At 48.3% G+C, this 25,424-nt stretch overlaps 1 pseudogene; it reads left to right on the forward strand.

Annotated features, from left to right (window-relative positions):
- The first annotated feature begins 16,534 nt into the window (after positions 1–16,534).
- Positions 16,535–18,897, forward strand: LOC127693250 (glutathione S-transferase P-like; annotated as a pseudogene).
- Positions 18,898–25,424: the final 6,527 nt, after the last annotated feature.

Here is a 25,424-nt window from a genome sequence, read left to right on the forward strand (position 1 = left end):
TTTCTGACCTGGATCTTGGCATGGAGATCTTGAAGCATAGTGACTATGAATTTCAGAAGATTAAGACAAGAAGATCTCCGAGTTCAAAATCATCTGGGATTAAAGGCATGGAGGCACACACCTTTAATCTGGGCCACACCCTCTGTTGGAGACCTACAGCCTTTAATCTGGGCTACACCCTCTGCTGGAGATATATAAGGACATTGGAAGAAGGAAGATTTACTCACTCTTCCTTGCCTGCTTGCCTCGTGGGACTGAGCAACTGCTAGATCCTTAGACTTCCATCCACAGCTGCTGCTGACCATTTTGGGGGAGTTGGACTATAGACTGTAAGTCATCGACAAATTCCCTAACTATATAGAGACTCCCCATACGTTCTGTGACTCTAGAGAACCCAAACTAATACACATAGGATGTTAGAAATTGAACCTGAAGCCGGGCGGCGGTGGCGCACTGTAATCCCAGCGCTTGGGAGGCAGAGGCAGGCAGATTTCTGAGTTTGAGGCCAGCCTGGTCTACAGAGTGAGTTCCAGGACAGCCAGGGCTACACAGAGAAACCCTGTCTCGAAAAAACAAAAAAAAGGGGGGGGGGAGGGGAGAAATTGAACCCGAGTCCTCTAGAGGAGCGCCCAGTGCTCTTAACTGCTGAGCCAGCTCTCCAGTTACAGGTGCAGAATCTTATCTACCCACCCCCTCCCCTTTCTGGACACGGTCTCACTCTGTAGCCTGAACTGGCCTAGAACTCACTATGTAACCCAGAGCAGCCTCAAACTTATGGCCACCCTCCTGCTTTGGCCTTTTCAGTGTTGAACTTACAGGCATGAGCTCTGTACTGGGTGGTTTTGTGTGTCATTTTGACACAAGCTGGAGTGATCACAGAGAAAGGAGACTCCCTGGAAGAAATGCCTCCATGAGATCCAGCTGTGGGGCATTTTTCTCAATTAGTGATCAAGAGGGGAGGGCCCATTGTGGGTGGTGCCATCCCTGGGCTGGTAGTCTTGGGTTCTATAAGAAAGCAAGGTGAGCAAGGCAGGGGAACAAGCCAGTAAGAAACATCCCTCCGTGACCTCTGCATCAGCTCCTGCTTCCTGACCTGCTTGAGTTCCAGTCCTGACTTCTTTTGGTGATGAACAGCAATATGGAAGTGTAAACTGAATAAACCCTTTCCTCCCCAACTTGCTTCTTGGTCATGATGTTTTGTGTGGGAATACAACCCTGATTAAGACAAGTCCCAGTGCCTGAACTATAATCTCTGTTGTAGTAAATAATACTATTATTAATTGGGGGGTTCAAACCCCACCTTAGATCATTCAGTTCCCAGATAAAAGATATTAAAGTTTTGTTGTGGTTGTTGTTGTTGTTTTTCTGAGACAGGGTTTCTTTGTATAGGCCTTGCTATCCTGGAACTCACTCTGTAGACCAGGCTGGCCTCAAACTCAGAAATCTACCTGCCTCTGCCTCCCAAGTGCTGGAATTAAAGGCATGTGCCATCACTGCCTGGATAAAACTTTTATATTTAAAATAAATTTAGACAGAACTAGAGCTGGGCAGATATTAACTCTCTAAGCTATTTTGTCTACTTCCCTGTCAAATAACCCCAAAATAGCACTTGTTGCCTGGGCTGCTCTTACTCTGACTGCCCAGCCCTCATGGCCTGTCTTCATGATCCCCTACCCCCATGGCGTCTTTCTCTCCCTTGTGGTCACTGCTTCAGACCCCAAGCCTGGGAACCAAAGCCCACCTACCTGTCTCTCTTCTGCCCTGCTACAGGCCGTAGGCATCTTTATTGACTAATCAGGGATAACTTGGGAGACAAGGTTACATAGCATCACTTGGTGCATGTGAGTATCTCCTCAACCCCGGGGCAACCAGACCTTAGGAGCCAATACTTAGTATTATAATACGATACTGAGCCACAGACCATTTCAGGAAAGTCATCTGCTAGCCTCAGCCTCTCCTAGAAGACACTAGCCCGCCCTAGTGGGCAGATTCTCTGCAGATCAACAATACGGCTTGTGTGTGTGTTTGTGCGTGTGACGTTTATATGGATGTCAGAGGACAATGTTAGCTGTCCTCTGCACCGTCCACCTGGCTTTATTAAGATGGAATAACTCACTGGCCTGGACTTACCAAGAAGGGCGGACCCTCCGGCTGGCACGCGCAAGGACCTGATGTCTCTGTCTTGCCCTGAGATTGAAGTCACATGCCACTGTGCCCAGCATCTTTTACCTGGATTCTGGAGGTCAGACTCTGATCTTCATACTTACATCACAAGCACCTTATCAGTGTTGCCATCTATCTAGTCATTGGGTTATATTGTTTATAAACCATGACTTAGGGTGGAAACCATAGCTACAAAGGTCATTTATTGACACTAATCAGTGCATGACTAAACATATGTCTGTTATCCTCTGACTTTCAAGTATAACACATCTGATGATAAAGATAATGTCGTCTTCTGTCAGAAGTCATGAAGGAGAGGCTAAGGCTAGTGGATGACTTTCCTGAAATGGTCTACATTTTGGGGGGTGGTTGGTTGGTTTTGTTTTGTTTTGTTTTGTTTTTGCATGGTCTGTGATGGATGAGATCTTGGAGGCAAGGCCTGAGAGACTTTAACTCATGATCAATTTTTGCTATTGATATGCCTTTCCTGTTATTAGTAAATTAATATAACAATTCCTGGGCATTAGTCCACCCTACTGGGCAGGTGTTCTGCAGATCAACAAAGACGTATCCTTTTGTAGCAATGCTATGTAGACAAATAGATGATTTCTTAATTCTGAATAGTAATCCTGTAGAATTCCTAAAATTATACAAGCAATTTGAGGTCCTCTGTAATATGAAAATTGCAATTAGGACTCTGCAGGCCTTCGTATGTCCCAAGCTAATTGCACTAAAATAGAAAGTAGGCGTGTAATGGATTAGGATTAAGGATAACATTCCTTTAGGCTGTAAACTATTATCTGATAACTAAAGGCCATAAACTGGGAATGAATCATTTATTTTAGGTGCAAGGACAGAAGATAAAATATTGACTTTATTTATCTATATGAAACTTCAATACTAATGAGACACTAACTAGTCTGATGCTTAGCATCTCAGAAACATGCTAACTTAGAATTACAGTTTTAAGCTCTCTGCCTCACAGCTAGTGGCAGAGAGTAATGTTCAGTTAGATGAGTAACCTTAATGGAAACAATATAAACATCCCTGTTGTAACTCCTCATTTAATTTATAATTTGAATTTATGTTTGAATTTTTTTGCTAGCTTCTAAAAAAAGAGGCTTGGAATACCATGCTATCTATTCTCCTAAAAAAAAGTACAAAAACTAGGAATGATGACCTTAAGTAGACAGAATAACAGAAGAGAATCAGAGCAGAAGCAAAATAGAAGCAGAAGAGACAGCAGAACACAGTACAGCTGGGGAGAAAGAGGAGAGAGAAAGAAGAGTACAACGGAGCTGAGGAGCCGAGGAGAGGTGAGGAGAGGTGAGGAGAGGTGAGGAGGGGTGAGGAGAGGAGAGGTGAGGAGAGGTGAGGAGAGTGAGGAGAGGTGAGGAGAGGTGAGGAGGGGTGAGGAGAGGAGAGGAGAGGTGAGGAGAGGTGAGGAGAGGAGAGGAGAGGTGAGGAGATGTGAGGAGATGTGAGGAGAGGAGAGGAGAGGTGAGGAGAGGTGAGGAGAGGAGAAGAGAGGTGAGGAGAGGTGAGGAGAGGTGAGGAGAGGAGAGGAGAGGTGAGGAGAGGTGAGGAGAGGTGAGGAGAGGAGAGGTGAGGTGAGGAGAGGTGAGGAGAGGTGAGGAGAGGAGAGGTGAGGTGAGGTGAGGTGAGGAGAGGTGAGGAGAGGAGAGGAGAGGAGAGGTGAGGTGAGGAGATGTGAGGAGAGGAGAGGTGAGGAGAGGAGAGGAGAGGAGAGGTGAGGAGAGGAGAAGAGAGGTGAGGAGAGGTGAGGAGAGGTGAGGAGAGGAGAGGTGAGGAGAGGTGAGGAGAGGTGAGGAGAGGAGAGGTGAGGTGAGGAGAGGAGAGGTGAGGAGAGGAGAGGTGAGGTGAGGAGAGGAGAGGTGAGGTGAGGAGAGGTGAGGAGAGGTGAGGAGAGGAGAGGTGAGGTGAGGAGAGGAGAGGTGAGGTGAGGTGAGGAGAGGTGAGGAGAGGTGAGGAGAGGAGAGGAGAGGTGAGGAGAGGAGAGGAGAGGTGAGGTGAGGAGAGGAGATGTGAGGAGAGGAGAGGTAAGGAGAGGAGAGGAGAGGTGAGGAGAGGAGAGGAGAGGTGAGGTGAGGAGAGGAGATGTGAGGAGAGGAGAGGTGAGGAGAGGAGAGGAGAGGTGAGGAGAGGGAGAGGAGAGGTGAGGTGAGGAGAGGAGATGTGAGGAGAGGAGAGGTGAGGAGAGGAGAGGTGAGGAGAGGAGAGGAGAGGTGAGGAGAGGAGAGGAGAGGTGAGGAGAGGAGATGTGAGGAGAGGTGAGGAGAGGAGAGGTGAGGAGAGGAGAGGAGAGATGAGGAGAGGTGAGGAGAGGTGAGGAGAGGAGAGATGAGGAGAGGAGAGGTGAGGAGAGGAGAGGTGAGGTGAGGAGAGGTGAGGAGAGGTGAGGTGAGGAGAGGTGAGGAGAGGAGAGGTGAGGAGGAGGAGAGGTGAGGAGAGGTGAGGAGAGGAGAGGTGAGGAGAGGAGAGGTGAGGAGAGGAGAGGAGAGATGAGGTGAGGCGAGGTGAGGTGAGGAGAGGTGAGGAGAGGAGAGGTGAGGAGAGGAGAGGTGAGGAGAGGAGAGGAGAGATGAGGAGAGGGGAGGGGAGGAGAGGAGAGGTGAGGTGAGAGGAGAGGAGAGGGGAGGGGAGGGGAGGAGAGGAGAGGAGAGGAGAGGAGAGGGAGAGGAGAGGAGAGGAGAGGAGAGGAGAGGAGAGGTGAGGCAGGATAGAAGACAAAGAGCAGAGAAGGAGCTGCAGAGAGAGCAGAAAGCGGCAGGCAGGCCTCTTACCACGGACAGGATAGAACAGGCTTCTTCCTACCAAGGACAGGGTTTTTTTTCTAACAGACTTGGGTTTCTTTCACTTAGGCAATAGAAAGCTTTCTCTTTCTCTATTCAGTGAAGGTTAGAGCCTTTAATTTTCATCTAGAATGAGTGAGTTCTTTCTACCCTGGGTGCTTGGGCTTTTGCTCCCATCTACCATATATATACATATGTGTGTGTGTGTGTGTGTGTGTGTGTGTGTGTATACATATATGGTATACTTACATATATATATACATATGTACGATATAGATGTGTGTGTAAGTATTTAAGCTGATGAGACAGATTATTTGGGCCCAACAAAATGGTGAATGTGTCCGGATGTCCGGATGCATGTCCGTATGTTTCTGTGCACTTTTGCTTGTGTAAAGGTTTTTCTTTCTGTGGGAGTGACTTTCTTCTCCCGGTTCAATAAAAGTTAGATTGCTCCAAGCCTCCCTCTCCCCTGGCCAGGCTTCCAGGCAAGAGAGAAAGGAGCCCTAGCAATTAATCCTTTACTGAATTCCCAACTACTCAACAATTGAACTTTAAATCGTCTAAGGCCTGCAGCTTCTGGCTTCAGAGTCACATAATCAAGACAGGTAAAATGTTATTATAGACAGCAACTTTTATTCTCTCCAAACCAAGTTTTTTCCCCAATCCCTCGCTCCCAGAGTCTTCTCTACCTTGTCCCCATGAGCTGAGCCCAGAGCCTCACCTGAGAAGCACCAGACACAGGCCAGAGTGAATGAGGCCTGCAGAGGTGGGGGGTACTCTAGCTTGATAGTGCAGTTTTCAATGGTGTGGCCACTGCCCCAGTGAGTCCAGTGTCCTTTAGAACAAGTGGTCACACAATCCTGAAGTCCCAAAGGTGAAATCTAGATATGTACTCAAGAAAAATGAAGGCCAGGTGGTGGCCCATGCCTTTAATCCTAGCATTCAAGAGGCAGAGGCAGGCAGATCTCTGTGAGTTCGAGGCTAGCCTGGTCTAGAGTGAGTTACAGGATAACCAGGACTATACAGAGAAACCTTGTCTCAAAGAAAAAAGAAAGCATAATTTTCCACAATCCTAGAATTATTACTCATAGCAGCTAGAGTTAAACAACCCAAACTGATTTCAGCTGATGAACAAGTAAATGCAGAATCCAGGCTGGGTATAGCAGTGCACAGCTGTGATTCCAGCCCTCGTGAGGAGAATGCAAAGTGTAAGGCCAGCCTCAGCTACAAAATGAGACCCGACCTAAAAAAAACTGTCATGCCCAATGGCAAAAAACACATGTGGCTTCTTTTGTGAAGCAGTCTCATGTAGTCCAGGTTGTCCTTGAATTCTCTCTGTGGCAGAGGATGATCTTGAACTTCTGACCGTCCTACCTCCAACTGCTGTATGCTAGGATTACAGGCAGGGGCCATCAAGACTGGCTTATAAGGTGCTGGGGACTGAACTCAGACCAGCTTTGTGTGTGGTAGGCGAACACTCTACCAACCGTGGGGCCTCTCCAGCCCCATACAATGGAGTATTTTTCAGCCATTAAAAAAAGTTATAAAGTAGGGGACTGGACAGATGGCCCAGTGGTTAAGAGCACTGGCTGCTCTTCCAGAGGCCAGGGTGGCACCCACACGACAGCTCACAACTGTCTGTAACTCCAAGATCTGACACCCTCTAACAGACACACGTGCAGGCAAAAACCAGCGTACATAAAATTAAAAATAACCAGGTGGTGGCAGCACGTGCCTTTAATCCCAGCACTCAGGAAACAGAGACAGGGTGATCTCTATGAGTTCAGGGTCAGCTTGGTCTACCAAATAAGTTCCAGGACAGCAAAGGCTACATAAGGCAACCCTGTCTCAAAAAACAAGACAAGCAGGGTGGTGGTGGCGGTGGCGGCGCACGCCTGTAATCCCAGCACTCTGGGAGGGAGAGGCAGGCAGATTTCTGAGTTCGAGGCCAGCCTGGTCTACAGAGTGAGTACAGGACAACCAGGGCCATACAGAGAAACCCTGTCTCAACAAAACAAAACAAAACAAAACAAAACAAAACAAAACAAAACAAAACGTTACAAAGTATTAACATACTCCAACATGGATGAATTTTGGAAAATGCTGTTTAGTGAAAAGAGCCAGAAAAACAAAGAAATACTGTATGAGTCCATTCATATGACTCACCAGGGGGGAAAATCCTGGGTGCCCTGGTGTTGTGGTTTGATAGAATAAATGGGTCCCGTAGACTCACGTGTTGAATGCTTGGCCCATTGGGACTGGCACTATTAGGAAGTGTGCGTGGCTTTGTTGGAGGAAATGTCACTGTGGGGGAGGGCTTTGAGGTCTCCTATGCTCAAGCTACACCACACCCAGTGTGGCAGACAGCCTCATTCTGCTGCCTGTGGATAAAGATGTGGAACGCTCAGCTCCTTCTCCAGAGTCATTCTGGCCTGTATGGTGCCAAGCTTCCTGCCACAATGATAAGGAACTAAACCTCTGAACTGTAACTCATCCCCAATTAAATGTTTTCCTTTATAAGAGTTGCCTTGGTCATGGTGTCTCTGTTGGCTTACAATTGAATTCTGCTAGACTTCCTCCCAGTGACCTAGTAACAGTTTATCATCACCTGCCCTATGACTGCCTGTGCCGCCACCAGGTGCGGCTGGCCTGGCAGTGAATGTGAGGACTGCTTGCTACTTCGGCCCCTCTTCCCCCTCCTCTTCCTCCTTCTCTTCTTTCTTCTTCCTCTTCTTCTCCTCCTCCCCTTCATCTCTCTCTCTCTCTCTCTTGCTCTCTCTCTCTCTCCTTTCTCTCTTCCCATATGTTCCTAGCCAGCCTCTCTTCCTCTCTTTCTCTCTTTCTGTCCCTCTCTGTCCCCCCTTCTACCTTCACCAAGTTCTCCTCCCCCTTTTCCCACAATAAGCAATAAACTTCCCTTATATCATCTCTGTCACATGGTGTTATCATGTGACATGATTTCTCAGGGGGCCACCTTGGGCCTGCCAGATATCCCTTTACCCCACCACCACCACCACATTATATTTCATAACATTGGTGCTAAAAGACTCGGGAGGCATGTCTGGTGTTTGTGCTTCTCATGGGTCTAAGTCACACACCAGGAGGCTCCATTCCACCTGCCACCACCTGCAACAACTATACTTTCCGCTCACCTGTCACCCCATCCACCAATGACACGTAGGTACGTCTGAGGAAGTGACCCACCCCTCACCTGTCCACGTCTCAGCATCCTCGGAGCTGCAACCCTTCCATTTCCGTAGGCCTCACTGGGCTTTTGTGCCCCTTCTCTGTTCTTCCTCAAATCTCTCCTGTGGATGAGACCCTCTACAAGAACTCGGCTCTCATTCTCACCTTCTGGCTTCCTCACAAACCCTGGTTCCAGGCAACAGGAGTCTCTCCTCTGATTTAGCCGGGTGAAGCCACTGACCCCCCACCCCTTGAGTTGTGGTGGCGACCCACCCAACGACCCACTGAATGGTTTGATCTTCGTTTTGTTCCTCCCTAAGTCTGAGGATGCATGACTGCAGGCTGCAGTGACATTGCATTTGCCTTCCTCATGCACAGGAGCGAGCCTCTCATTCTCGCCTTGGGACGCCTGTTAGAAAACCTTCAGCCTCGACACTGGTCCGAAATGTGATTGTCTTTCCAATCATATTTCTACAAATATTAAGAGTGATCCGGAAAATGGGATTCTCTATTTCTCTTTTCTCTAAACCCTGTTTCTTTCTGCCTGGTCTCAGTTAAACAACTGAAATGTATCGATCATTTGTCTGTAAATCTGATTCCAAATTCCAACTGAAATCCTCTCCCTCCACAGGGCCCAGGTCTCTGGCTGCCCACGTGGGCCTGCACACCCTCCCACTCCCTGCAGCTGGCCTGCACCAGAAACACCCTGTTTCTTTTCTCAGATCTTATTCCTGATTTCCAGATTCTCACTGACACAGACAAATGATTCTCAAATATCGTATATGCACTTGCTCTGCCCTACATCAAAATCCTACTTCCCCAATCTTAAAAACCTTTTATTTCTGATTTCTTTTCATTCTGCCCTCAAAAAAAAATGTATATCTTAAGATTATGCAGTAAACTCTCATCTAAGGATTTATAAGTTGCTCATTGGATATGGGTTAAAATCTATATAATCTACAATCATATTTGGCTTTATTCAGCTCTTGTTTAGGACATATATTTTTCCATGTAACTCAAATTTAATTCTGCATGTATGCAACTTGTATTTAACTCTCTGTATATAGCCGGGCAGTGGTGGCGCACACCTTTAATCCCAGTTGGGAGGCAGAGGCAGGTGAATTTCTGAGTTCGAGGCCAGCCTGGTCTACAGAGTGAGTTCCAGGACAGCCAGGGCTACACAGAGAAACCCTGTCTAGAGAAACATGAGAAAAAAAAAAAAAGCACAATATGGGTTGAAGAGATGGCTCAGCCGTTAAGAGCACCAACTGTTCTTCTGAAGGTCCTGACTTCAAATCCCAGCAACCACATGGTGGCTCACAACAAGATCTGCTGCCCTCTTCTGGAGTGTCTGAAGATAGTTTCAGTGTACTTATATATAATAAATAAATAAATCTTTAAATAAACAAAACAAAACTCTCTGTATATGTCCGTATAATTTGGATGCAACTCTCATTTGAGAAAAAAATACAAAAAAATGACAGGTCTACAAAGAAAAATGTTTTAAGTATTAGTAACCATGTGATTTGTGATTTTACCATCTTAAGGTGAGCACACTATACGAAGCGAAAAGTATAAAACTGCCCAGCCCTGATGGACTGCTTATTATCTTGTCACCTGTTAGACTAAGAAAACAGCATGTCTCATATTTTAAATTGGTATGAATTTCTGTGTGATGATCAAAATCAAGGTTATGCTTTGCAACACACTGTGTATGTGATTCAATCCTGACTTAAAATGTTTCTTATATGATGATGAAATTTCAAGATGATAAAGGTCATTCAGATTAACGAGAGCTAATTTAGAATGTGTGCCTCACCACGTGTGTCTTTGCTGGAACGGGGCCAGTGCATGCTTGTGTGAAGGAATGCTGCCTCTCCCTCCTGCCACCAGCCACCCTGCTACATTCACCTCTTGGTTTTCTTTCCACTAGATCTGGTAGAATGGGGATTTGGATATTCTTTAAAGATGAATAATCTTTATACTTCATACTGCTCTACTGCTCTTTTATGCCATTTTGCCTTACAATTTGCTCTGACAATGTGTCTTTTGTTTTCTTTTGTTTTGTTTTTTTCAAGACAGGATTTCTCTGTATAGCCCTGGCTGTCCTGGAACTCACGCTGTAGACCAGGCTGGCCTCGAACTCAGAAATTCTCTGCCTCCCAGAGTGCTGGGATTACAGGCGTGTGCCACCACTTCCTGATCTGTGTCTTAAGACAAGATAAAGTCATCTCTCCCATGTTCCTTCCTCCTCTTCAGAAAAAAAGCCTCATCTGCTGGGGCTAATGGCCAGGTTGCCTCTGCCCATAGTGCTGCAGGGACCACAGGGACCCCGGAGTGCTGCAGGGACCACAGGGACCCCGGAGTGCTGCAGGGACCACAGGGACCCCGGAATGCTGCAGGGACCACAGGGACCCTGGAGTGCTGCAGGGACCACAGGGACCCCGGAGTGCTGCAGGGACCACAGGGACCCCGGAGTGCTGCAGGGACCACAGGGACCCCGGAGTGCTGTCTATGAGCGGACTATGGACAAGTCTCTGTTGTTTTAATCAGTCTATGGCTTCTGGATTTAAAGTATCCATTCAGATCTCTGGTCACTTTGCTGACTGTAGCTTGACATCTTGATAGTGGGCAACAAGCTTCTGCCCCGAGGTAGCCCAGCGAGCTTCTGCCCCGAGGTAGCCCAGTGCCGGGGTAGCTCACTAGCTAGTTAAGATCTCTTATCTGCAAAGCAAACAGGCTCACTTTGCTCACTGGCTTCATGATAAAAGGCTAGCAGGCTCAGATGTCAGGTTTTACTACTCCTTTATCTAAAGGAACTCACTTTGCAGTGACTACCCCCAGTGGTCAATCACCTGGGTCTCATGGTTAATTATTAAATAAGAAAGTTTTTGTAAGATCTGAAGATATGAAAGCCTAAGTTATGAGGATCTAAGAAAATATCTGGGTTTAGGAAGGTGTTTTGAGCTTGGTAAATGCAAGGTTGGAGGATGTGACAAACTTGAAGGTGACAAGGAACTGATTAAGGTACAAAAAAGGGACAAAACGGCTTCCGATGTCTTCTCCTCACTAGTACTGTTAAATTAGGACTTCAAAAGTTCAGAGTTCTAACATTGATCTGTGGATTCTGATCAATTATTAGCCTAGTTCTGGTAAAACAGTCCATTGTACAATCAACTACAGTAATATGAGTTCAGGATTTTAAGTTTCTTTTAGTTGTCTTTTAACTACAGACTTAAAATGTCTCTCATTATGCTAAAATTCTGTACATCCAGTTTTCCAGATAGTGGGGAGAAGCCCCTCTTGCCCCTTCTGGTTCACAGAAGGTTCCTGTCTTCCCTGAGCACACCTTAAGGAGTGCTCATACTTTTAACCAAAAAAATTGTTACCGAGCCTCTACTGTGACACAAAAATGGTATCTACTACCTTTTTCTACAATATGAATTTCAATACAAACATTTTTTTTGAGACAGGGTTTCTCTAGTGTAGCCCAACAGAACAGGGCTGGAGAGATGGTTCAGTTGTTACGAACACTAGAAGGTCTTCTACAGGACCCTGGTTCTTCTATTCCCAGCACCCACGTGACAGCTTGCAACTCCAGTTCCAGGGAACGTGATGTCTTTTTCTGGATTCTGCAGGCAGAGCATGGACGTGATGTGCTTGCATACAGATCATATACACACAGAAACAAGTTTTTAAAAAAGAAAGAAAAATCGACAGAAAATCTTTTATTAGGGTGAACTTTACACAACCAAGGCTCTTTATGTCTTTAAGTTGCCCTAGAAATAGGTGTAGATAGACACAGTCTCAAGGTGGGCATGAACAGAGGAAGCTGCTTGACCCATTGAACTATCAAGGATGTGTTCCTGGGGTGTTAGAACTTAAGAGCTGCCGGGCAGTGGCGCACGCCTGTAATCCCAGCACTCTGGGAGGCAGAGGCAGGCGGATTTCTGAGTTCCAGGCCAGCCTGGTCTACAGAGTGAGTTCCAGGACAGCCTGGTCTACGAAGTCACCTGGAATTCTGTAAGGAGGGATGGTCCACACGGCGGCAGAAAGGTCTATCAGGTAGTCTTCCTTCTCTTTTCTCTTCTCTTCTCTTCTCTTCTCTTCTCTTCTCTTCTCTTCTCTTCTCTTCTCTTCTCTTCTCTTCTCTTCTCTTCTCTTCTCTTTTCTTTCTTCCATCAAATAATTAATTAATTTTCCAGGTAGTTTTTCTTGACTATAATCCCTGAAATCAGGCAGTGTAGGAAGTGAATTGGCTCGCGATTTCAGAAGTTCCGGGCTGTGGTCTGTGTCCTTTGCGGAGGAAGCACATCATGGTGGGAGCATGTGTGGACAAGACTGCTCACTTCTCAGGAGAGAGAGAGAGGCCGCTTTTCTCTGTATCCTCTTCAGAGCGTGCACCCAACAACCTAACTTCCTCCACCAGGGAAATGGCTCAGTTGGTGAAGTCCTGTCTATCACACAGGCACAGCAACCTAAGTTCAGATCCCTAGGACCCACATAAAAGCTGGGCGCAGCAGTCTTATTACCTGAGTGCTGGGGAAAGTAAGGGTAGGGGTGGAGACAGGAATACCTGGGGCTCGTAGGCCAGCCAACCGAGCTGAGTTGATAAGTTCAGTGAGAGATCATGTCTCAAAAAATAAGGTGCAGAGGGATAGACAAATGCATTCTTTGTCCTTGACTTCTGATACACACACACAGTTCCACCATCTCCTAACACAGTGCATTTGTTCTGAACCTTCCTAATGCGGCAGCCCTTTAATACAGTTCCTCACCTTGCAGTGACCCCCCAACCATAAAATTGTTTCAGTTACTACTTCATAACTGTAACTTTGCAACTGTTATGAATTGTAATGTAAATATCTGATGTGCAAGATATCTGATGTGCAACCCCTGTGAAAGGTCCTTTGAATCCCCCATCCCCCAAAGGGGTCATGACCCACACACAGGTAGCAAACCGCCGTGCTAAAAGTACCATAGTCTGATAACCAAGTCTTTAATACATAGACCTTTGGGGGCCACCTATTCAAACCACAGCATCTGCTTTCCCAAGTCTGTGATCCTTCTACATGATGAGGGAATGTCTTTGAGATACCATGTCCCATCAGCATAATGGCAACAAGCCTCTCTTCCTTCCTCCTTAACGTCTTCCCAGGGTTGTTTGGGAGATGCAATGAGATCATTTCTATGAAAGCTCTTAGTAAGCGGCTCTGTGGTGGGCAGATGTTCCTCCAGCTGTGAGCCAGGGATGAGAGCCCAGCTCTGGCACTACCTCCTCCACTTGCTCCCAGCTCGGCAAAGCTGTGGGCTCGGGGGGGGGGGGGGGGAGAGTGCTTCCCAAGCAGGAGCCTGGGCTATTAGGGTTTGCCTGCTTGGGGCCCTCAGTTCTAGGTGGGTGGTTCTGCATCTCCACTTTCTTGGCAGCTCTGACTCATGAGAACTCCAGCAAGGAACCCTAGTGAGGAACTGGCTGGAGTCCTGGGGGTGCCAGGAGGATTGCCCTCCCCCCCAGCCTTGGGAGCTGGCTCAGACTGTGAAATGCTTGCCTTGTAAACACAAGAACCTGACCTGAATTCCCATGACCCACATTAAAACAAAACAAATAAACAACACAAAAGTCCAATAATGTAATGGAGAGAGGATGGTCGGTCCTTGGGGCTCATTGGCCGGCCAGCCTACCCTGCTAGATGAGTTTCAGGCCAGTGTGGGACCTGTTGTCCTGTTCAGAAAGGTGGATGGCAATTGAGAAACACACTTACACTCAGGCACCACACACCACATACACACACCCACACACCCACATACACATACCCACACACCCACATACACACACCCACATATCTACATATACACATCCACACACCCACATCCACACACCCACACACCCACATACACACACCCACATACACACACACACACACACACACACACACACACACACACACATACACACACCCACACACCCACATACACACACACCCACACACCCACATACACATACCCACACACCCACATACACACACCCACACACCACATACATACACACACGCCCCACACATTCCGCACACACACACCACACATACACACATCACATGCATATACACACTGCACACAAATACATACCATACATCACACAAATATGTACACACCACACATATATACACACCATATACACATAGCACACATACCACACATATACATAAATACTAACAATACAAATATACACACAGCACACCTTTAGACACACACACATACAAACACACACACACTATTTTAAGCAGAAAAAGAGAGATGGAGGGAGGGAGGATAGGAAGGAGGGAAGAAGGGAGGGAAGAAATCCTTATCAGTACCTTTAACTATTCACCACCACTATTCGCTGTTCTCAACTGCCTTAGTTTTGCAGTAATTTTATTTATTTTTTATTTTGTTACTTGTGTGTGTGTGTGCCACAATGGGTGGAGGGGTGAGAGGAACCCCCTGAGCGTTTGCTCTCTCCTTTCACTGTGGGTTTCAGGAATTGGACTCAGGTCATCAGGCTTGGCGGCAGTTCTCTGAGCTTTCTCGCGGGCTCTGATTTATTTCATTATTTTATTTTTAATTATGTGTGGAGGGGATGTGCATGTAAGTGAGGGAGCTCTCAGAAGCCAGAGGTGTTGGACTCCCTGGAGCTGGTGATCGTGAGCGTCCTGGTGTGACTGCTGGGATCCAAATCCAGATCCTCTGCAAGAGCAGTGCGTGCTCTGAGCCCGAGCCACCTCTGCAGTCCGTTTTTTCTTTCTTTCTTTTTTTGTTTTTGTTTTGTTTTGTTTTGTTGTGTGTTTTTTGTTTGTTTGTTTTCAAGACAGGATTTCTCTGTGTAGCCCTGGCTGCCCTGGAACTCACTCTGTAGAACAAGCTGGCCTCGAACTCAGAAATCCGCCTGCCTCTGCCTCCCAAGTGCTGGGATTACAGGCGTGCGCTACCACCGCCTGGCCATTTTCATCTTTTGATGCGCCGTTTTCCTATGCAGCCCAGGCTGGTTTCACTCAGCACCTTCCTTCTTGGAGCTCACAGCATGAAGAGTCCAGGCCTGCACCGCCATGCCGTGCCCCAGTAGTACGGCTTATGTTACAGAAGCACACTGTGAAGCGACACATTCTGTTTCTTTTCAACAAGAAGGTATCAAAGGGGAAAATGGGTTTAAAAAGTGAGGTTTCCAACTGGGGAATAGTGGCACACTCCTTAAATCCCAACACTCAGGAGACAGACAGGTGGGTTTCTGAGTTTTGAGAATGGCCTGGTCTACGGAACAAGTTCTAGATCAGCCAGGGCTGCACAGAGACCAGAGAAACACAGTGTAAATAGATGATAGATGATAGATAGATAGATAGATAGATAGATAGATAGATAGATAGATAGATGAACGTGAGGTTCCCAGAGAACTGACCAGACCGAGCCAATTTAAACCCTGTTTACTAGCTGTGTGCTGTGTGACCTTGGGCATGTCACTTCACGTCTCTGTTTCAGATTCTGTCTCTATAAAACTGGAACAGTGCCAGTCTTGAGGATTAATACATATAAGCCTTAACTCTTTGCTAAAAGTTTTCTGCTATAGTATCACCAAGAGAGGAGGGGCTAGTTCATTAGTTAAAATCCCTTTATTCTTTTCTTGAAAAGACAGGGTCTTGCTATATAGCTCTGACTGACTTGGTGATCTTGGTGTAGACCAGGCTGGCCTTGAATTTGAAAGGACTGCCTCTCTTTGTACTGTAAGTGCTACAATTAAAGGTGTGTACCATCACTCCAGGTGACAGTGTCATTATTATTGTTGTTGTTGATATTGTTGTTATTATTATTATTTATTTGTCATTTATTGACATGGTTTCTCTTTGGAACCCTGGCTGTCTTGGAACTCTGTAGACCAAACTAGGCTGAAATCAGAGATTCTCTTGCTTCTTCCTCCCAAGTGCTGGGATTAACCACAGCCCCTCTGCATTGCCTTATTTTTACAAGGAACATTTATTATTATACCATGTGCTGTTGGCTGGAGACCTTCATGCATGTAAGGCACTGTCCAACCCCTCCCCCACCCCACCCCCCCCACCCCCACCCCACCCCCCGAGGACACAAGAAACCTCGTGGTTTGGGTTTGTTAAGGTGTGAGGCTTACCATGTGTGCCTCCTGCAAAGCTCCGGTAGAATACAGTATCACAGATTAAAAAGGTGAATCTGCCCCGCCCTGCCCTACCACATCCCCCAGAAAGCTGGTACACTGAACACCAAGACTTGGCACGTTTCTGGGGCAGCGTGGGATGTCTGAGGGGGTGGGATGTCTAAGGGGGTGGAGCCTTGCTGTAAATATAAGGTCCCGGGTCAGTTCCTCTCTTCCTGCTGAGCTTGCACACACTGCGTCTGCCCAACTGTAAGTAGGAACCTGGAGGGGAGGGCGGGGCAGAGTATACACCCCCACCGCACACTGCTTCTGCCTGCCCTTGGCCCTGCAGCACGGGCAAGGTCCTCCTTCATCGTGCTTTTTTGTCCCGCTCTCTCTCCTAGTGCCACCTTACACCATCATCTACTTTCCCTCGCGAGGTGTGGCCTCAGCACTTTCAAGATGAAGGGCACGAGCATTAGTCTTCTGGGTCACTGGGTCACTCCTGGGAATTCCCCACAGTGGAGTTGGAAAGGCGTGGCCAAGGCCTTTGGAGGCGGGACCGATACCTGGGGCCGGATTACAATTGTGGTTGGTGGGGCCAGGACTGCCCTCTTAGCCTCCGCACTGTCTGTCACTTTTCCTTCCTTCCTTGTGCCACTGAGGGGCTGGGTTTTTGCTTTCGAAGATAATGTTAGGTCACGGCCTCTGCCACCACATTTCTCCCCTTCCTACGAGGCTCCCAAGCTAGTTTAGTCCTCTTGTCAGCTTTCCACTTTCCCAAACTCTCCCAGGATGCTCTGAGGGTAGGTCTCTTCACTGTCGCCTCATCTCTGCCCTGGACCCCAATGCAGGGCGCTGTGAGGTTATGCGCATGCTGCTAGCCGACCAGGGCCAGAGCTGGAAGGAGGAGGTGGTCACCTTGGATGCCTGGGAGCAAGGCGCATTCAAGGCTTCCTGTGTGAGTGACTGCTCCCCCTCCCCCGCGGGGATGACGTTGGGGCTCAGCCTTCGGTGCTGTATCTAGGGCTGGGGGCAGCCAGGTTCAGCACCCCTTACAGAGAGGTCTTCTCCCAGCTGTTCGGCCAGATTCCCAAGTTCCAGGATGGAGAGCTCACACTGTACCAATCCAATGCCATCCTACGGCACCTGGGCTGCTCCTTCGGTGAGTCCTGAAGTCCAGCTCTGAGAGACACCTGACAGATTTTCCTCAAAATGTCCTGGGGCTTTGAATTGCCCTCACCTGCAGCTACCAATGTCCCACCTGGCTGGAGGGCAAGGGAGTTATGCTAGAGGATGGTACAGGGCCCAGGTTCCAGAAGGCTACGGGCGTGTCTGCTGTCTGCACAGCCAGGGGCTGGGAGTTTCCAACTTGTATTATTTTTCTAATGACATCCCATAAGAGGCTATGACTTTCTATGTGTGACAGTGCAGTGGGGGTGGAGCTAGAGACTTTCCAGTAAACCTTCCAGTCCTTGTCTTTCTAACTCAGCCATACCTGAGTCTGGGAAACCCATAGTCACAGTGAGGAGGCCTCCGCCTGTTTGAAGAATGGCAGGACCGGAGTTCCACAGCACCATGGTAACCTGGAGGTAGATGGGTAGACAGCTTGTTCTAGGGGAAGTACAAGCCAGAGTCTCTGTCTTCCCTTGGTGTGGCAGATCCAGAGCGGGTGTGACCCAGAAAACAGGCCTGGACTTTAGTTGGTTGTGGCTCTGGGAGTTGGTAGGCTCTTCCACTGCGGAGGTGGGGCTTGACTGAGGTAGGCAGGGAAGACCGCCAAAGCAAGATTAGAGAGTAGGGTCCTACAGGCCCAGGCTGAATCTGAGTGGGCTTGTAGGGAAGAGTACAGAACCTGAGCCTGTTGCCTGCCTGCTGACCTAGGGCTCTACGGCAAAGACCTACAAGAGGCAGCACTGGTGGACATGGTGAACGACGGACTGGAAGACCTGTTCAGGCGCATTGCCCGGCAGTATCTCCATATCTTTGTATGTAGGGGCCACAGGCTAGTGACAAGTGGGTGGTCAGCAAAGGGAAATCACGTTGGTCCATCTGGCTGCACGTCTCCCAATGGGATCACTTCTGACCACAGAAGGAGGGCAAGGACCAGTATCAGAAGGAGCTTCCAGGGCACCTGAAGCCATTTGAAACTCTCCTGGCCCAGAACAAGAGTGGCCAGTCCTTCATCGTTGGTGATCAGGTGAGCACTGGGTCAGGCCTTCGCCAACCTACTCATTGTCAGATCCTTTCTCAGAAGGGTAAACTGAGACCAGATGCAGAGGTAGAAGCGGGAAGCATCCAGTGGTTTGCTCCTTGGAGCGTCCCCCGTCCTGCCTCAGCTCAAGCCCTGTCTCATCCTTGCCCTGTAGATCTCCTTCGCGGACTACCGCCTGCTAGACGTGCTTCTGAACCTTGAGCTCCTGTTCCCTGGTTAATTGAATGACTTCCCCCTGCTCTCTGCCTATGTGGTGCGCCTCAAAGCCCGGCCCAAGCTCAAGGCCTTCCTGGAGTCCCTTGAGCATTTGAAGCGGCCCCTTGCGGCTTGCATAAAGATGTGAGCCCACATGCCTCCCCCAGCCCCCACCCCAGACCAATAAAAATGATGGCACCAGCCAGTGTATGGAATACCCTTAATCCCAGCACTTGGGAGGCAGAGGCAGCCGGATTTCTGTGGGTTCAAGGCCAGCCTGGTCCTCAAAGTGAGTTCCAGGACAGTCAGGGCCTGTCAAAAAAAAAAAAAAGAAAGAAAAAAGAAAGAAAGAAAGAAAGAAAGAAAGAAAGAAAGAAAGAAAGAAAGAAAGAAAGAAAGAAAAAAGAAAGAAAGAAAGCAAAACACAAAACAAGCAAAACAAAACAAAACACTGAAGGCAGGAAACTGTACTGTGTGTGGGCTTAAGGGGGCAAGGGTGAAGACACTGAGGACCCTCTACAGGGTTAACATCTAGTCCACCCTTGCTAAAATGTCAGACCCAAACTTCCCAGGAAAGAGGGCCTTTGAGACTCTAAACCTCCAGGTCCCACTAAGAGAGCTTCCTTTTGGGAGATGACTGACCTTTAACCCTACAGGATTCCTTCATCCAAGAAAAACAGAGTCATAGCCCTAAGGTATCAGCTAGTTACTGCCTCATTTGGTGAACTCTTTCTGGGCAGACACTTACCCTCAGGATTGACACACATAGTTGAGTATATCACATGTGTGGCATGTGGCCAGTTCTCATGTGTTATGTGAGGCAGTGGACAGTTGGATTCTCCTATCCCACGTGCAGGCAATCAGTAAGTCCCTAGTGCAAGGGTCCCAAGGCAGGCCTGCAGCTCGAGGGGCTCCCCACTGTTTTGAAAGTGGGAGCACTTGGAGACTGGTGGCTGGATGTGCTCTCCAGCTGAGGAGGTAGAGCAGCCTTTCGCACCCAGGTTAAAAGCCCTGGGCAGCTGCTGCTTGGGACAGAGCAGAAGAGTAGAGTCAAGGGTCTGGCCTCATTCTCTCACAAGGGCTCCCTTTTATAGCCTTCCTAGGATTGAGAGGGCTGAGAAATGAGAAGGGATCAGGGCTCAGTCTGAGGATCAGGTCTCCGACCTGAGATCAGGAATCATCAGCTCCGGGAGTAGGTTTAACCCAGGGTTCAGGACTCACCATGAAGAGCCAGACTTAGGACTGAAATCAGGATTCAGCTCAGGGATCAGGACTTAGTCCAGGGATTAGAGCTCAGACCTGGGATCAGGGATTAGTTCGGGGATCAGGGTTCAGTCCTGGGATCAGGGCTTAGCCCTCGAGTTGTACTCCTCAGCTACGACATACAGCAGGAAGTCTGTGGGAATTTTCCACCTTCTCCTAGTGCTGCTTCCACAGCAGCTGCTATTTACTGCCACCTTCCCAGAGCGTGTCCGGAGGCTCGGCATGCTCTGAGGGGACTCAGAACCCCCCCCCCCCCCAACCTCTGACTACTTCACACAGACGAGGTCGTTGCACATTAAATACTCAGGCTGAAGTCCAGTGGTAGAAATCTGGGGTCACGGCCAAACTCGGGCAGTCTGGATGTTTGTGTCTAGGAAGGCCCTGCATCCGTTCTGTACACCTGCGGGAGAAGCTGGGGTCAACTCCAGCCAGGAGTCTCCCCTCACTCTACCCATGGGTGTTCCAGTCCCCCTCACTGCCCAGTGCGTCTCTGATTGGCAACAAACCCACCCCCACCCCTGAGCCTAGAACATTCCTCTGTCAGCTTTAGACAGAGGCTGGAGGGAGGAGCCTTGTTTCGCATGCCTGCCTGCCTGGTTATTTTCTCCCACGAGGCAGAGGTGCTGCCCTAGGTCCACGGGCACGAGGCAGAGGTGCCACCCCGGGGTCCACAGGCACGAGGCAGAGGTGCTGCCCTAGGTCCACGGGCACGAGGCAGAGGTGCTACCCCGGGGTCCACGGGCACGAGGCAGAGGTGCCACCCTGGGATCCACGGGCACGAGGCAGAGGTGCCACCCCGGGGTCCACAGGCACGAGGCAGAGGTGCCACCCCGGGATCCACGGGCACGAGGCAGAGGTGCCACCCCGGGGTCCACGGGCACTAGCTTTGTTGTTTCCACTGAGCTTAACTTTTGTTGTGACCCTAATTTTTGTCAGAGCAGGAGAGAAAATGACAGGAAGACTTTTGCCCCTAGGACTGCTTTCATCTTAAAAGTATGGCCACCAGACCAGGTGAGGCAGCAACCTCTCCTGAGAAGTTCAGGTGCAGGAGGCTCGAGGTCTTCCCACAGATCTGCCTGGGCTGTTTTTGTGGAAAGTTACCAATTGCAAGTCTGAAGCAGATGCTTTTTCCTGCTGTTCCAAAAATAGGGCAACTGCGACCTTTGGCTCACGAATTCAGCCAAGGCAACGGTTACGTACACAATGGGATGGCTGCCCAGTTCCAACCCGGCACCCGCCTGGGCATCTCTTCTGCCCACTCTGTGTTCGTCCCCAGCATCCTCCTCCTGTGCCAGATCTTGTCCTTTAGTTGCAAGACTAACATGTGAGCCAAGGCTAGCCAATCCCAGAGCCTCAGCTCTGCCTGTAGTTATGAATGCAGAGGTGAGCTCTCAAGGAACAAAGACCTGCCAACTTGAGGCCATCTCTGACAGACTTCCCCACCTTACCGACACAGTTGGTCAGAGGCCAGGAGCACCCTGCCATGTCCCTTTCTTCACCTTCCTCTGAGGTGGAGCCTCTTCTGAGAGAGGAAGCGTCTTCTGAGGTGCAGGTCAGGTGGCTCCATTCTGGTCACGTATATGTCTATCTCTCCATCTCTCCATCTCTCTCTCTCTCTCTCTCTCTCTCTCTCTCTCTCTCTCTCTGTGTGTGTGTGTGTGTGTGTGTATCTGTGTCTGTCTCTCTCCATCTTTCTCTGTGTCTCTCTCTGTCTCTCTCTGTCTCTGTTTCTCTGTCTCTCTCCTTGATTTACCACCAGAGCAGGATTGGGAGACTTTAAGTTTTTGGTACCAGGTTTCAGAAGCTGACTATCCATCCATCCATCTTCTGTTTGGTCATGTGAACCACAAACACTTCCCTCTGAAAATACAACTTGTGCCAGGCAAATGGTGCACACCTTTAACCCCAGCCATTGGGAGGCAGAGATGGGCAGGCAGATCTCCTGAGTTCAAGGCCAACCTGGTCAATGGCATGAGTTCCAGGACAGTCAGGACTACACAGAGAAGCCCTGTCTCAGAAAACCAAAACCAAACCAAACAAACAAACAACCCCCCCCCCAAAAAAAACACAAGAAGAGGAGGAAGGAAAGAGAGAGAGGAGAGAAAGAAAAACTTGTATTCCTTTGACTGGGAGAGACTGATAGGTTCAAAATATGTCCACAAATCCTTTGACAATTTTCTCCTCAAAACATGGAGCCCTGGCTGGTTGGTAAAGGACTTGCTTTTTGTATGAATGAGGATTTGGGGACTGAGAGATAGCTCAGAGGTTAAGAGCACTGGTTGCTCTTCCAGAGGTCCTGAGTTCAAATCCCAGACACCACATGGTGGCTCGCAGCCATCAGTAATAGGATCAGATGCCCTCTTCTGCCCTGCCGGCATACATGCAATACAGAACGCTGTATACATAATAAATAAATACATCTTAAAACAAGCAAAACCATGAGGACCTGGGCAAACATGGTGGTGCATACCTTTAATCCCAGTCCTCGGGAGACCGTGGTCATGAATCTCTGTGAGTCTGAGGCTAGCCTGATCTGCATAGTGAGTTTCAGGCCAGCCAGAGCTACACGATGAGACTCTGGGTCAAGAAATAAAAGGCTGAGGACCTGGGCTCCACTCCCAGGACCCATGTAAAAGCTGAATATGGCAGCTGTGTACCTGTAATCCCAGCACATGAGGTGGGAGACGAGATAGTAGATCCCTGGGATTCACTGGCCTATTAAAAAAAAAAAAAAGGCTATAAACCCAACATAGCTGAAGGAATCATGTGTGTGTGTGTGTGTGTGTATGAGTGTGTGTGTGTGTGTGTGTGTGTATGTGTGTATGGTGGTGCTGGAGACCAGGCCCAGGGTTTTACAATGCTATGCTACTGAATGAAGATGTACTGTGACCTCACAGAGTCAGAGATCACCAGAAGCAGACAGATAAAACATCCCTGGCTAGAAGAACCTGCCTATGGCATGGTATCCCCCCACCTGCTTCCTTTCCGTTACTTAAATAATGAGTGGGCTGTAATCAGCCTTAGACCTTGGTGCCTCTCTGTTCACTAGACATCTTTGTCAATTGGAAGTCAGAGTTTCTACACCACACTCCACCAGCTAAAGCTGTGTGTTGACAAATGTTAAAACAGGATCTACCTGTATAGCCCAGGCTAGCCTTGAATTCCTGCCTCGGCCTCCTAAATCATGGGAAAACAGGCATGTGGAATATTTTGCCATTGGTGTGTTCAGTCCTAGAATGGGGATATAGAGGACATCTCCTCTCATCCCAGGGTTGTAATATGCAGGTACATATGATGTGATGTGGACAACAGACCTGGGTTCATAACACTGTGAGGTGTGTGCTAGCCGATCCAGATGACCCTGCACTTGTGATGGGGAGGAGAAGGTGTGTAAGCTTCTATTATTTTAGTATTTACGCTGCTATTATTGGAAGGCTTGATCACTGAATCTGGATTTATCTGGTTCATATAGAACCCAGTGCATGAACAGGAAGAGGAAAGGACTGCGGAGTTAAGTTAGTCAGTAAAGTGTTTGCCACAGACACAGAGACCTGAGTCCAAATCCCCAGTATTCATGTAGAGAGTCAGACATGGTGGCACACTCCTCAGCTGGTGCTGAGAGGGCAGAGATGGAAGGATCCCTGGAGCTCGGTGGCCAGAGCGGGTTTGTTTGAAGAAATATTAAAATAGAACCGCCAAGTTCCCACGCTCCACCCAGCTACTCTCTGCCCGCCAACTCTCTGGTGGGTGGGAGAACCCCTGAGTTCCCGTCACCGCCCTGCCAGCCCCATGCAACGACCGTTCACACTTCTTGGTCAACCACCACAACACCCAGCAACCAGGTAGAAACAGAACTCTAGAAGCTTATGATTAACAAGTCAGATTTATGTATCAATAAATTCTCAATTCACAAGATGCCCACACAATAATTTTAGGGTCAATTGATAATGATACAAACTGCCCACCTAGATTAGACAAGTTATCCCAATTATTCTAATTCTACCCTTTATGATATCACATCTACCTGTGGCTGTTTAAAGCCATGCTGGTTCAGGATCTTCTTCCTGTCCATTCTCTCTCTCTCTCTCTCTCTCTCTCTCTCTCTCTCTCTCTCTCTCTCTCTCTGCAACTCTTAGCTCTGCCTCCCTTTTCCCTGTCCAATCACAGGCCTCCTACTGCACTAATATTTTAACATAATTGAACAGGGAAAATCCTGCCACACGTGTTGACAAATCAGTAACTTCCAGGCTCAGGGAGAGACTCTGCCTCAAAAAATAAGGTGGGGAGCAACAAGGGAAGTACACCACATCAATCTCCTGCCTCCACACACAACATGCAAATGCCTGTGCACACACAAAGGAATGCATATATGCATAACACACATACACACAAGAGAAGTAGGAAATCTTAGGGATTTTCTCAGCTTCTGAAGAGGAAACTTTCCATAGACTCCCTTGTTTTGTTTTTTGAAATTCTACTTCTTAAAAATAATAAAAGGGCTGTCAAGCCCAACACAGTGACGTTTGATTGTAATCTAGCACTGGGCAGATCCAGAAGAACCATGAGTTCGAGGCCAGCTTGAGGTCTATACAGTGTTCAAGGCAAACTTGAATTACAGGAGACCTTGAAAGAAAGAAAGAAAGAAAGAAAGAAAGAAAGAAAGAAAGAAAGAAAGAAAGAAAGAGAGAGAGAGAGAGAGAAAGAAAGAAAGAAAATATGAAGAAAGAAAATAGGAAGAAAGAAAAAAAGAATGATAAAAAAGAAAGGAAAAGTCAACAAAACCAAATAAAATCCTAGGCGAATACCAGTAAAGCCAGGCATGTAGGGAAATTGTCTAATGACCAATGCTCTGCTCTCTCTCTCTCTCTCTCTCTCTCTCTCTCTCTCTCTCTCTCTCTTCCCTGAGACAGGGTTTCTCTGTGTAGACCTGGCTGTCCTGGAACTCACTCTGTAGACCAGGCTGGCCTTGAACTCAGAAATCTGCCTGTCTCTGTCTCCCAAGTGCTGGGATTACAGGCATGCACCACCACTGCCCGGCTTGCTCTGATCTCTCAAGGCAATGAAGACACAGAAGCTGATGGCCCAGGTCAGACCTGATTCATAGAATTTGTCTATAGTCATTTGCTGATGATGTATAATGAATGTGTCCGGGCACGGTGCTCAGTACTTCAGACATGTTTCATGTAGGCATGCAGTTCAAGTCCACAGGCTGTAGATGGGCCCAGTGCTGCTCTCTTACATACTATATTCTTCACCTTTAACCCCCCTTCCCCTCCCCTCCCTCCTCCTCCTCCTCCTCCTCCATGTGACAGTAGATGTGGAGCCCTGGGCCTCATGCGCGCTGCACGGACACTCCAGTGCTGCTCTGCACCTCAGGCCTCTTTCCCAACGAGTGCTCTACAGTGTGAAAGCTCCTGACTGGAATGTGCTCTGCTGCTCGGCCGGCTTTTTGCTG

The sequence above is a fragment of the Apodemus sylvaticus genome, chromosome 1 (genome assembly GCF_947179515.1).
Source record: "Apodemus sylvaticus chromosome 1, mApoSyl1.1, whole genome shotgun sequence".
In the NCBI taxonomy this organism is placed as follows: Eukaryota; Metazoa; Chordata; class Mammalia; order Rodentia; family Muridae; genus Apodemus; species Apodemus sylvaticus.